Raw genomic sequence first — 12884 nt, forward strand, 5'->3', positions numbered from 1 at the left:
CTGGCCGTTAAGCTGGCCTTGGAGGAATGGCGCTACCTCTTGGAGGGAGCAGTATACCCTGTGATCATATACACGGACCACAAGAATCTGGAGTACCTGCGGTCAGCCCAAAGACTGAACCCGCGACAAGCCCGCTGATTTTGCTGGTTTTTTGCTCGATTTGATTTCCAACTCCATTTCCGGCCTGCGGATAAGAACGTGCGGGCAGACGCCTTGTCCAGGTCCTTCGTGCCCGTGGAGTTGGAGGAGGAGACGTTCCAGCCCATCATCAACCCCAGTAAAGTCATTCCGGTGGCTCCTGTTGCTCTGACTCAGATACCCCCTGGGAAAACCTATGTCTCAGATACTGACAGACAGAGAGTTCTGCAATGGGGCCATGCCTCGAAGATCGCCGGCCATACTGGTCAGAAGAAGACTTGGAGTACGATTGTCCGTCACTACTGGTGGCCGTCCCTCCGTACAGACGTCGCAACCTTCGTCTCAGCCTGTTCATCCTGTGCCCGGAACAAGACACCCAAGCACCTACCTTATGGACGTCTTCTGCCTCTGCCCATTCCTTCCGTTCCGTGGCAACATATTGCAATGGACTTCATTACGGACTTACCCTTATCCTCCGGACACACGGTCATATGGGTTGTCGTGGACCGTTTCTCAAAGATGGCTCACTTCGTTCCCATGGCCGGGCTGCCCTCTGCCCAGGAGCTAGCTGACTCCTTCATACAACACATATTCCGATTGCATGGCTTTCCCGCACACATCGTGTCCGACAGAGGAACTCAGTTTACCTCGCGCTTCTGGAGGGCTCTCTGCAAACATCTGGGAGTATCCTTGGACTTTTCTTTGGCCTACCATCCTCAGTCGAATGGCCAAGTGGAACGGGTCAATCAGATCCTGACCTCCTTCCTGCGCCACTACGTCAACATCCATCATGACGATTGGTCCACGCTCCTACGTTGGGCTGAATTCTCCCACAACCAACACATCAGCGAGTCCACCTCCAGCTCTCCCTTCCAGGTCGTTTACGGACTTCAGCCTTCTGTTCCGTTGCCAGTATCCTCGGCTTCCGATGTCCCCGCAGCAGATGCTCTGGTTCGGGACTTCTCAGCTATATGGAACTTTGTCAAGTCTTCCCTAGAACGTGCTTCTTTGCGGATGAAGAGACATGCGGACAAGAGGCGCCTGGATCCCCCGTGTTTCTCCCCAGGTGATCTGGTCTGGCTTGCATCCAAATATGTCCGATTGAAGTTACCATCGTACAAGTTGGGTCCTCGTTACATCGGGCCGTTTAAAGTCATCAGCAAGATCAATGCAGTCTCCTACAAGCTGCAGCTCCCGGCCACGATGCTGATACCCAACTCCTTCCATGTCTCCTTGCTCAAGCCTGTCGTCCTTGGTCCCTTCTCCGCTGCTGCCAGTCCTGCTCCTCCTCCTATCGCTGACGATGACATCTATGCGGTAAGGGATATCGTGGCCATGAAGACTGTACGAGGTTGGCAGTACTTCCTGGTGGACTGGGCGGGTTATGGTCCCGAGGACAGGTCCTGGGTAGAGATAAGTGAACCGGTCCCGGTTCGGCTCGAGGTCGGTTCGCCGAACGGAGGTCCTGTTCGAGTTCGGTTCGTCGAACGTTCGACGAACCGAACTCGAACCGCATAGGAAACAATGGCAGGCATTCACAAACACATAAAAACACATAGAAAACACCCTCAAAGGTGTCCAAAAGGTGACAAACAACTCACAACACAACACAAACACATGAGAAAGTGACAAGGACATACAGTTAGGTCCAGAAATATTTGGACAGTGACACAATTTTCGCGAGTTGGGCTCTGCATGCCACCACATTGGATTTGAAATGAAACCTCTACAACAGAATTCAAGTGCAGATTGTAACGTTTAATTTGAAGGTTTGAACAAAAATATCTGATAGAAATTGTAGGAATTGTACACATTTCTTTACAAACACTCCACATTTTAGGAGGTCAAAAGTAATTGGACAAATAAACCAAACCCAAACAAAATATTTTTATTTTCAATATTTTGTTGCGAATCCTTTGGAGGCAATCACTGCCTTAAGTCTGGAACCCATGGACATCACCAAACGCTGGGTTTCCTCCTTCTTAATGCTTTGCCAGGCCTTTACAGCCGCAGCCTTCAGGTCTTGCTTGTTTGTGGGTCTTTCCGTCTTAAGTCTGGATTTGAGCAAGTGAAATGCATGCTCAATTGGGTTAAGATCTGGTGATTGACTTGGCCATTGCAGAATGTTCCACTTTTTTGCACTCATGAATTCCTGGGTAGCTTTGGCTGTATGCTTGGGGTCATTGTCCATCTGTACTATGAAGCGCCGTCCGATCAACTTTGCGGCATTTGGCTGAATCTGGGCTGAAAGTATATCCCGGTACACTTCAGAATTCATCCGGCTACTCTTGTCTGCTGTTATGTCATCAATAAACACAAGTGACCCAGTGCCATTGAAAGCCATGCATGCCCATGCCATCACGTTGCCTCCACCATGTTTTACAGAGGATGTGGTGTGCCTTGGATCATGTGCCGTTCTCTTTCTTCTCCAAACTTTTTTCTTCCCATCATTCTGGTACAGGTTGATCTTGGTCTCATCTATCCATAGAATACTTTTCCAGAACTGAGCTGGCTTCATGAGGTGTTTTTCAGCAAATTTAACTCTGGCCTGTCTATTTTTGGAATTGATGAATGGTTTGCATCTAGATGTGAACCCTTTGTATTTACTTTCATGGAGTCTTCTCTTTACTGTTGACTTAGAGACAGATACACCTACTTCACTGAGAGTGTTGTGGACTTCAGTTGATGTTGTGAACGGGTTCTTCTTCACCAAAGAAAGTATGCGGCGATCATCCACCACTGTTGTCATCCGTGGACGCCCAGGCCTTTTTGAGTTCCCAAGCTCACCAGTCAATTCCTTTTTTCTCAGAATGTACCCGACTGTTGATTTTGCTACTCCAAGCATGTCTGCTATCTCTCTGATGGATTTGTTCTTTTTTTTCAGCCTCAGGATGTTCTGCTTCACCTCAATTGAGAGTTCTTTAGACCGCATGTTGTCTGGTCACAGCAACAGCTTCCAAATGCAAAACCACACACCTGTAATCAACCCCAGACATTTTAACTACTTCATTGATTACAGGTTAACGAGGGAGACGCCTTCAGAGTTAATTGCAGCCCTTAGAGTCCCTTGTCCAATTACTTTTGCTCCCTTGATAAAGAGGAGGCTATGCATTACAAAGCTATGATTCCTAAACCCTTTCTCCGATTTGGATGTGAAAACTCTCATATTGCAGCTGGGAGTGTGCACTTTCAGCCCATATTATATATATAATTGTATTTCTGAACATGTTTTGTAAACAGCTAAAATAACAAAACTTGTGTCACTGTCCAAATATTTCTGGACCTAACTGTATACTCATGTGAAAACAAAAGAGCAGGACAAGGAAAAAGAGGAGGAGACACAGATATAGGCATGGCACGTCCTTCTAAAATCATGTAAAACACCGCAAGGTGACTCCAAGCGGAGTCTTCCTTTTTTCCAAAAATTGGGCCACACACACACCCACCCCTTCAGTGGCAGCAGTTGTGCCCCAGTTGTACAATTCACAGCTAGGTTTGCATCAAGCACATTCAAAAATATGCTATTCTTAACCGTCCCCAGGATGACACTGGGGTAGGTAGCAAAGTCTGTGCTGAAACATGACTTCTTCATCTTGGCTTCTTTTAAAAACAATGTAAGTAAGGGTTACTCCAAGCGGAGTCTTCCTTTTTTCAAAAAATTGGGCCCCACACACACCCACCCCTTCAGTGGCAGCAGTTGTGCCCCAGTTGTACACTTCACAGCTAGATTTGCATCAAGCACATTCAAAAATACGCCATAATTAACCGTCCCCAGGATGACACCAGGGTAGGTAGCAAAGTCTTTCCTGATCCCAGCTCTGTTCATCTTGGCTTCTTTTAAAAACAATGTAAGCAAGGGTTACTCCAAGCGGAGTCTTCCTTTTTTCCAAAAATTGGGCCCCACACACACCCACCCCTTCAGTGGCAGCAGTTGTGCCCCAGTTGTACACTTCACAGCTAGATTTGCATCAAGCACATTCAAAAATACGCCATAATTAACCGTCCCCAGGATGACACCAGGGTAGGTAGCAAAGTCTTTCCTGATCCCAGCTCTGTTCATCTTGGCTTCTTTTAAAAACAATGTAAGTAAGGGTTACTCCAAGCGGAGTCTTCCTTTTTTCAAAAAATTGGGCCCCACACACACCCACCCCTTCAGTGGCAGCAGTTGTGCCCCAGTTGTACACTTCACAGCTAGATTTGCATCAAGCACATTCAAAAATACGCCATAATTAACCATCCCCAGGATGACACCAGGGTAGGTAGCAAAGTCTTTCCTGATCCCAGCTCTGTTCATCTTGGCTTCTTTTAAAAACAATGTAAGCAAGGGTTACTCCAAGCGGAGTCTTCCTTTTTTCCAAAAATTGGGCCCCACACACACCCACCCCTTCAGTGGCAGCAGTTGTGCCCCAGTTGTACACTTCACAGCTAGATTTGCATCAAGCACATTCAAAAATACGCCATAATTAACCGTCCCCAGGATGACACCAGGGTAGGTAGCAAAGTCTTTCCTGATCCCAGCTCTGTTCATCTTGGCTTCTTTTAAAAACAATGTAAGCAAGAGTTACTCCAAGCGGAGTCTTCCTTTTTTCCAAAAATTGGGCCCCACACACACCCACCCCTTCAGTGGCAGCAGTTGTGCCCCAGTTGTACACTTCACAGCTAGATTTGCATCAAGCACATTCAAAAATACGCCATAATTAACCGTCCCCAGGATGACACCAGGGTAGGTAGCAAAGTCTTTCCTGATCCCAGCTCTGTTCATCTTGGCTTCTGTTAAAAACAATGTAAGCAAGGGTTACTCCAAGCGGAGTCTTCCTTTTTTCCAAAAATTGGGCCCCACACACACCCACCCCTTCAGTGGCAGCAGTTGTGCCCCAGTTGTACACTTCACAGCTAGATTTGCATCAAGCACATTCAAAAATACGCCATAATTAACCGTCCCCAGGATGACACCAGGGTAGGTAGCAAAGTCTTTCCTGATCCCAGCTCTGTTCATCTTGGCTTCTTTTAAAAACAATGTAAGCAAGGGTTACTCCAAGCGGAGTCTTCCTTTTTTCCAAAAATTGGGCCCCACACACACCCACCCCTTCAGTGGCAGCAGTTGTGCCCCAGTTCTACACTTCACAGCTAGATTTGCATCAAGCACATTCAAAAATACGCCATAATTAATCGTCCCCAGGTTGACACCAGGGTAGGTAGCAAAGTCTTTCCTGATCCCAGCTCTGTTCATCTTGGCTTCTTTTAAAAACAATGTAAGCAAGGGTTACTCCAAGCGAAGTCTCCCTTTTTTCAAAAAATTGGGCCCCACACACACCCACCCCTTCTGTGGCAGCAGTTGTGCCTTAGTTGCAAACAGGATGTTTTGATTTGCATCAAGCACATTCCAAATCCACAAGCATTTACTCTCCCCAGGATGACACAGGGGTAGTAAATTCCTTCTGGATCCATGACTTGTTCATTTTGATGAACGTCAGTCTGTCCACATTGTCACTGGACAGACGCGTGCGCTTATCTGTCAGCACACACCCAGCTGCACTGAAGACACGTTCAGAGACAACGCTGGCAGCTGGACACGACAAGATCTCCAAGGCGTAAGTGGAGAGCTCTGGCCATTTTTCTAGATTTGAAGCCCAAAAGGAGCAAGGCTCCATTTGCAAAGTCATGGCATCGATGTTCATTTGGAGATACTCCTGTATCATCCTCTCCAGCCGTTGACTATGTGTCAGACTTGTTGTCTCTGGTGGCCTTGCAAAAGAGGGTCTAAAAAAATTATGAAAAGATTCCATAAAATTGCTGTTACCAGCACCAGATACGGTCCTACTGTTGAAGATGACGAGACCGTCCCATGTTTGTCAAGTTACAACTGGGAGATTCACTCCCTGCACCTGCACGGTTGTTTGGTGGAAAAGCCGAGCTAAGATCGAGTAACAGCTTCTGCTGATACTCCTGCATACGTGCGTCCATTTCTATGGCTGGAATTATGTCACAAAATTTGGACTTGTACCGGGGATCTAATAGTGTGGCAAGCCAGTAGTCATCATCACTTCTAATTTTGACAATACGAGGGTCATGTTGGAGGTAGTGCAACAAGAAGGCACTCATGTGTCTTGCGAAGCCATGCGGACCAAGTCCACGCTGTGTTTGTGGCATAGAGGTGCTAACCGTTCTTTCTTCCTCTGACATCTCCCCCCAACCTCTTTCAACTGAAATTTGACCAAGGTCTCCCTCATCTGCTGAGTCTTCCATGTCCATGGACAGTTTGTCCTCCATTTCTTCATGTTCTCCTGCACCTTCCTCAACATCTCGCCTGCTACCATGCGCCCTTGTTGATCCCTGTCCCCCATGGTCCCATGCCTGGCGCCTTGGTGATGATGAACGTCTGGACCTTGGTGATGTTGTTGTGTCTTGCGCATATGAATCCTCCTGTAGTTCATCCCCTTCCTGTTGTCCCACCCCCTGACTTCGAATAGTGTTTAGCGTGTGCTCCAGCATGTAAATGACTGGAATCGTCATGCTGATAATGACATTGTCAGCGCTAAACATATTCGTCGCCATGTCGAAACTGTGCAGAAGGGTGCATAGGTCCTTGATCTGAGACCACTCCATCAGGGTGATCTAACCCACCTCTGCATCTCGTTGGCCCAGGCTATATGTCATGACGTATTGCACCAGGGCTCGGCGGTGCTGCCACAGTCGCTGTAACATGTGGAGAGTTGAATTCCAGCGTGTCGCCACATCGCATTTCAGGCGATGAACCGGCAGGCCGAAAGACTTCTGGAGCGATGCACGTCGCTCAGCTGCGGCGCTTGAACGGCGGAAGTGAGCAGACAGTTTTCGTGCCCTGTTCAAAAGGCCATCTAGGCCGGGATAGTGTGTTAAAAATTGCTGGACAACAAGGTTCAACACGTGAGCCATACAAGGTACGCGTGTCACCTTGCCCAGGCGAAGGGCCGCACCCAGGTTTGCAGCATTGTTGCACACGGCCTTACCAGGCTGCAGGTTGAGTGGAGACAACCATTTATTAAACTCGGACCGCAGAGCTGACCACAACTCCTCAGCTGTGTGACTCTTATGCCCAAGACATGTCAAGCTAAAGACCGCCTGATGCCGTTGCGCTCTGCTGCCAGCATAGTAATGAGGGGTGCGTGATTCCTTCTGCGCAGTGAGAACGCTGGTGGCCTGACCAGGCAGGCTTGGGGCGGAGGTGGAGGACCCAGATGAGGTGGAGGATGCAGAAGCAGTGGCGGAACTTGGACAGACAGAGGATTGACACACAAGTCGTGGGGACGGCAAGACTTGTGCAGCAGACCCTTCACCATCTATCACCATAGTTACCCAGTGCCCAGTCAGCGACATGTAACGTCCCTGTCCATGCTTACTGGTCCAAGTATCGGTGGTGAAATGCACCCGTTCACACACAGAGTTTCTCAAGGAAGCGGTGATGTTGTGTGCGACAAGATGGTGTAGCGCGGGCACACCTTTCTTAGAGAAGTAGTGGCGACTAGGCATCTGGTACTGGGGCACAGCGACAGACATAAGGTCTCTAAAATCCTGTGTGTCCACTAGGTGGAAAGGCAGCATTTCGGTAGCCAACAGCTTACAGAGGGATAGAGTCAACCTCTTAGCTTTGTCATGGGTCGCAGGAAGTGGCCTTTTATTTGACCACATCTGAGGGACAGAGATCTGGCTGCTGTGTGTAGACGGTGTTGAGTAGGGTGTCCCTGGAAAAATGCAGGTTTGTGAGGAAAGTGCAGGCGGAGACATGATGTTGCCTTCATCCAACGTTGGTGCTATCGATGTCTGAGAGAGCTGTACACACTCACTTGTTTCCCCTTCCAAACCAACTGACGACCTACCAAGCAAACTGCCTGTTGCGGTTACAGTGGTGGAAGTTGTGGGTGGAAAAACAGGTGTGACAGCTGTCCCCACAGTCCTAGAAGATGAAGAGCGCGCGGATGCACTGGAAGGGGCAGGCGGTGGATGGTTCGCTCCGCTAGGCCGCATTGCAGCACAGTGAGCTTCCCTCCGGGACATATGATATTTATTCATGTGACGATTCATGGAAGAAGTTGTCAAACTGCTGAGGTTTTGACCTCTACTAAGAGAACCATGGCAAATTTTACAGATCACATAATTTGGGCGATCTTTTTCTATGTCAAAAAAGGACCAGGCTAGGCAAGGCTTAGAGGCCATGCGACCTGTTGATCCACCCCGAATAATGCTCAGAGGCAGAGTGGTGGCTGAGGATGCAGTTGTAGACGTGCTACCAGTACTCCGACTGTGTCCAGGAAGGCGCAAGGTAACTTCGTCATCAGGTGCATCCTCCTCCACCACCTCTGTTGACCTCCTCGAGTGCCTGACTGTGGGTTGACAGTAGGTGGGATCTAGAACTTCATCATCAATTGTTGTGTTTGCACTCCCCTCCCCCTCAGACCGAGCCTCTTCTTGCCCTGACCGAATATTTAAGTTGTCATCCCAATCGGGTATCTGCGTCTCATCTTCATCAGTATGTTCCTCATTGTCTATAACCACAGGTGTTACAGTTTGTGACAAAGGGTCAACATTATGCTCAGAAACTTGGTCCTCACGGCCTGAATCAGAGTCACAAAGGTTCTGGGCATCACTGCAGACCATTTCCTGTTCTGTACTCAATCTAGCTTGGGAGCAGACCTCTGATTCCCAGGCTATAGTGTGACTGAACAGCTCTGCAGACTCAGCCATCTCAGTTCCACCATACTGTGCAGGGCTGATGGAGACTTCAGAGCTGGGAGAAAGCAAGTTTGATTGGGATGACAACTCAGAGGACTGGTGTTTTTTGGATGCGGTACTTGAAGTGGCTGAGAGGGCACTTGTTGGACCACTTGAGATCCATTCAAGCATTTTCCTTTTTTGGCCATCATCTACTTTTGTTCCTGTTGTTCGTGTCCGTAAAAAAAGGGAGCACATCGGATTGTCCACGGTAAGTAGTAGACATCTTACTTTTGCTGGTAGATGGTCTCTCTTCAGCAGATGATAATGGAGCTTTGCCACCTTCCCCACGGACAAACCCTTTTTTTCCTTTTCCACCACGCCTCTTCCCCTTTCCACCAGCATCTGTCATTTTGCCACTCATGTTGATTGCGACAAGATTGTGCACTGAAAATGTGGTAGTAAAAATTGAGAGGTGGTGTAGATTGCAGCGGTGGTCTAGCTTTATTAACAGCAGAATAATAAAGAATAAATATCCCTGACAATGCAACTACGGCCCTTAAACTGGCAGCATCAATTGCTAGTATAATGGCTTAGTTATAATGAGTTGGAGTGTGCAATGCAGGAAGAGGTGCTGCAAATATCTTTGCACTAGTGGGACTAGACAAAAGTCCAATAGCCACGTTTAGGATGCCACTAGGTACACTGAGTGTTTGCTAGTATAATGGCTTAGTTATAATGAGTTGGAGTGTGCAATGCAGGCAGAGGTGCTGCAAATATCTTTGCACTAGTGGGACTAGACAAAAGTCCAATAGCCACGTTTAGGATGCCACTAGGTACACTGAGTGTTTGCTAGTATAATGGCTTAGTTATAATGAGTTGGAGTGTGCAATGCAGGCAGAGGTGCTGCAAATATCTTTGCACTGGTGGGACTATAGCAAAGTCCAATAGCCACGTTTAGGATGCCACTAGGTACACTGAGTGTTTGCTAGTATAATGGCTTAGTTATAATGAGTTGGAGTGTGCAATGCAGGAAGAGGTGCTGCAAATATCTTTGCACTAGTGGGACTAGACAAAAGTCCAATAGCCACGTTTAGGATGCCACTAGGTACACTGAGTGTTTGCTAGTATAATGGCTTAGTAACAATGAGTTTGAGTGTTCAATGCAGGCAGAGGTGCTGCAAATGTCTTTGCACTAGTGGGACTATAGCAAAGTCCAATAGCCACGTTTAGGATGCCACTAGGTACGCTGAGTGTTTGCTAGTATAATGGTTTAGTTATAATGAGTTGGAGTGTGCAATGCAGGCAGAGGTGCTGCAAATATCTTTGCACTAGTGGGACTAGACAAAAGTCCAATAGCCACGTTTAGAATGCCACTAGGTACACTGAGTGTTTGCTAGTATAATGGCTTAGTAACAATAAGTTTGAGTGTGCAATGCAGGCAGACGTGCTGCAAATATCTTTGCACTAGTGGGACTAGACAAAAGTCCAATAGCCACATTTAGGATGCCACTAGGTACACTGAGTGTTTGCTAGTATAATGGCTTAGTTATAATGAGTTGGAGTGTGCAATGCAGGCAGAGGTGCTGCAAATATCTTTGCACTAGTGGGACTATAGCAAAGTCCAATAGCCACGTTTAGGATGCCACTAGGTACACTGAGTGTTTGCTAGTATAATGGCTTAGTTATAATGAGTTGGAGTGTGCAATGCAGGCAGAGGTGCTGCAAATATCTTTGCACTAGGGAGACTATAGCAAAGTCCAATAGCCACGTTTAGGATGCCACTAGGTACACTGAGTGTTTGCTAGTATAATGGCTTAGTTATAATGAGTTGGAGTGTGCAGAGGACAGGAGGGTACAGTGCCAGGATTGTGGGGCTCTGGGTAAAGGAATGGAAGCCTGCCTTTCTATTCCCTCCTAATGGGGAAATGCAGCGACGAAATCCCTTACCTTAGCTACACAGACGCTGTCTCTGTTTTCAGGACCTGTCACCTATGGCTCTGACCCTGCCAGTACGAGCCCTTAAAAGGACTGATAGAAAGTGCTCTCCCTAAGCTGTCCAGCGCTGTGGATGGAGCGCATACAGCTGTATCGGCGATAGGATTTAGGACGGAGCTGCGCCAGTGATGTCTGACACCAAGGACGCAGAAGGCGTGCTGGAGGAAAATGTCCGCTTTTATAATGCAGGGACATGTGACATGGACATCCTATCACACATGCCGTTGCTTCTCTGGCTAAAAGTCCACTTAGCTGTGTGTGTCTGGGATTGGCTGACATAATGGCCCTCCCCACTACACGCGCGCGCTTAGGGAAGGAAGACAAGGAAAAAAAAAAAAATGGCGATCGCCATTATACAAACAGGAGTGATCTGAAGGCGCTGTTCACGCACACTATACACTGAATTTTCATAATAGTGTGAGTCACAGAGTGACTTACACTATTACAGCGGAAAGCCAGCTAGGAATTAGCTGTTTTTTTGCTGCTAGAACCGTTCTCGAACGTTTCTAGAACTATCGAGCTTTTGCAAAAAGCTCGAGTTCTAGTTCGATCTAGAACAGGCCCCAAAATCACTCGAGCCTAGAACTGGAGAACCTCGAACCTCGAACCGCGCTCAACTCTAGTCCTGGGAGCCCCGGGAGAATGTTGGCACTCCCCTGATTCGTGCTTTCCTGTCCCGGTTGCGGGGAGGGGGGCGTGGGGGAGGGGGTACTGTCACGCTTCCCGGTCCCCGTGCCCCGCTCTCCGGTCCCCGTGGCCCGCTCCCCGCTTCCCGGCAGCGTCCCCGACTCACCACTCCAGTCCCGGCCTCCTCTTCCTCGCCTGCGCCCTCCATGCGTTCAGCTCCCCGCTCCCGGCGCTCCTCAGCGACGTGGGACACCCGGCCGGGCACCCCTGCTTCCTCTGCACCGCTCCCTGGACTGGCTTCTGGCACACGGGCCTCACGCATGCGCATTAGGGCGCACGCGCGGTCATTGACCCTTTCTTAAAGGGCCAGCACCTTGAAACAGGAAATTGCATTGGCAGGTACAGGGTATATTAGGATTCTCTTTCCTGGTGGGCGGGGCCTGTTCTACGTGTTTGTTAGACTAGGAGTTCAGGTCCCCGTATTGCTTTGCTCTGTATTAACCCTGTCCTGTCTCGTAGAGCCTGTCCTGCCACGCCAGCCGCTCCGAACCACGTCCATTCCAGCACCCTGACGGTAACTTCGGCGGATGTTCCACCACCTCTGCAGCTCCGCCAGTCTCCAGTCCTTGGCTCCGTTGGGTGACCCGTCCCATCGCTCAGCAGGTTCCGGATCCCGCCTGGCCCTTCAACCCGGCCTTGGACCCTGAGCCTCGTCACCCGGACTACCGTCCAGAACTCCGTGTGTTCAGCAACATCCACCTTTCCAGCTCCCCTACGGACTGTCTGGCTACCAATAGTGCTTCGGCTGCCGTGCATCAAGATCCTCTGGCGGGGTGACCGGCCTGGCTGCCTCCTCAAGGGAAACCGGTGTACGGTCCAGAGTTTCTACCACCCAGACGTAACACTGACATACATATTCATGCTGCGCCGCGCTGAACGCTATGGGTGCCGCCATTTTATATTCCTTGCGCATGCTCACTGCACCGCAATCAACAGGAAGGATCACATGGTCGGACCTAGCGTCCACACCACGTGAATCAAAGGAACGCCCCTTAGGGGTACTTTGCACGCTGCGACATCGCAAGCTGATGCTGCGATGCCGAGCGCGATAGTCCCCGCCCCCGTCACAGCTGCGATATCCTTGTGATAGCTGCCGTAGCGAACATTATCGCTACGGCAGCTTCACATGGACTCACCTGTCCTGCGACGTCTCTCTGGCCGGCGACCCGCCTCCTTATAAAGGGGGCGGGTCATGTGGCGTCACTGCGATGTCACACGGCAGGCGGCCAATAGGAGCGGAGGGGAGGAGATGAGCGGGATGTAAACATCCCGCCCACCTCCTTCCTTCCGCATATCCTATGGGAGCCGCGGTGACGCCGGTAGGAGATGTTCCTCGCTCTTGCGGCTTCATACACAGCGATGTGTGCTGCCGC

This window comes from Anomaloglossus baeobatrachus, chromosome 4, assembly GCF_048569485.1.
Source record: "Anomaloglossus baeobatrachus isolate aAnoBae1 chromosome 4, aAnoBae1.hap1, whole genome shotgun sequence".
NCBI classification, from domain to species: Eukaryota; Metazoa; Chordata; class Amphibia; order Anura; family Aromobatidae; genus Anomaloglossus; species Anomaloglossus baeobatrachus.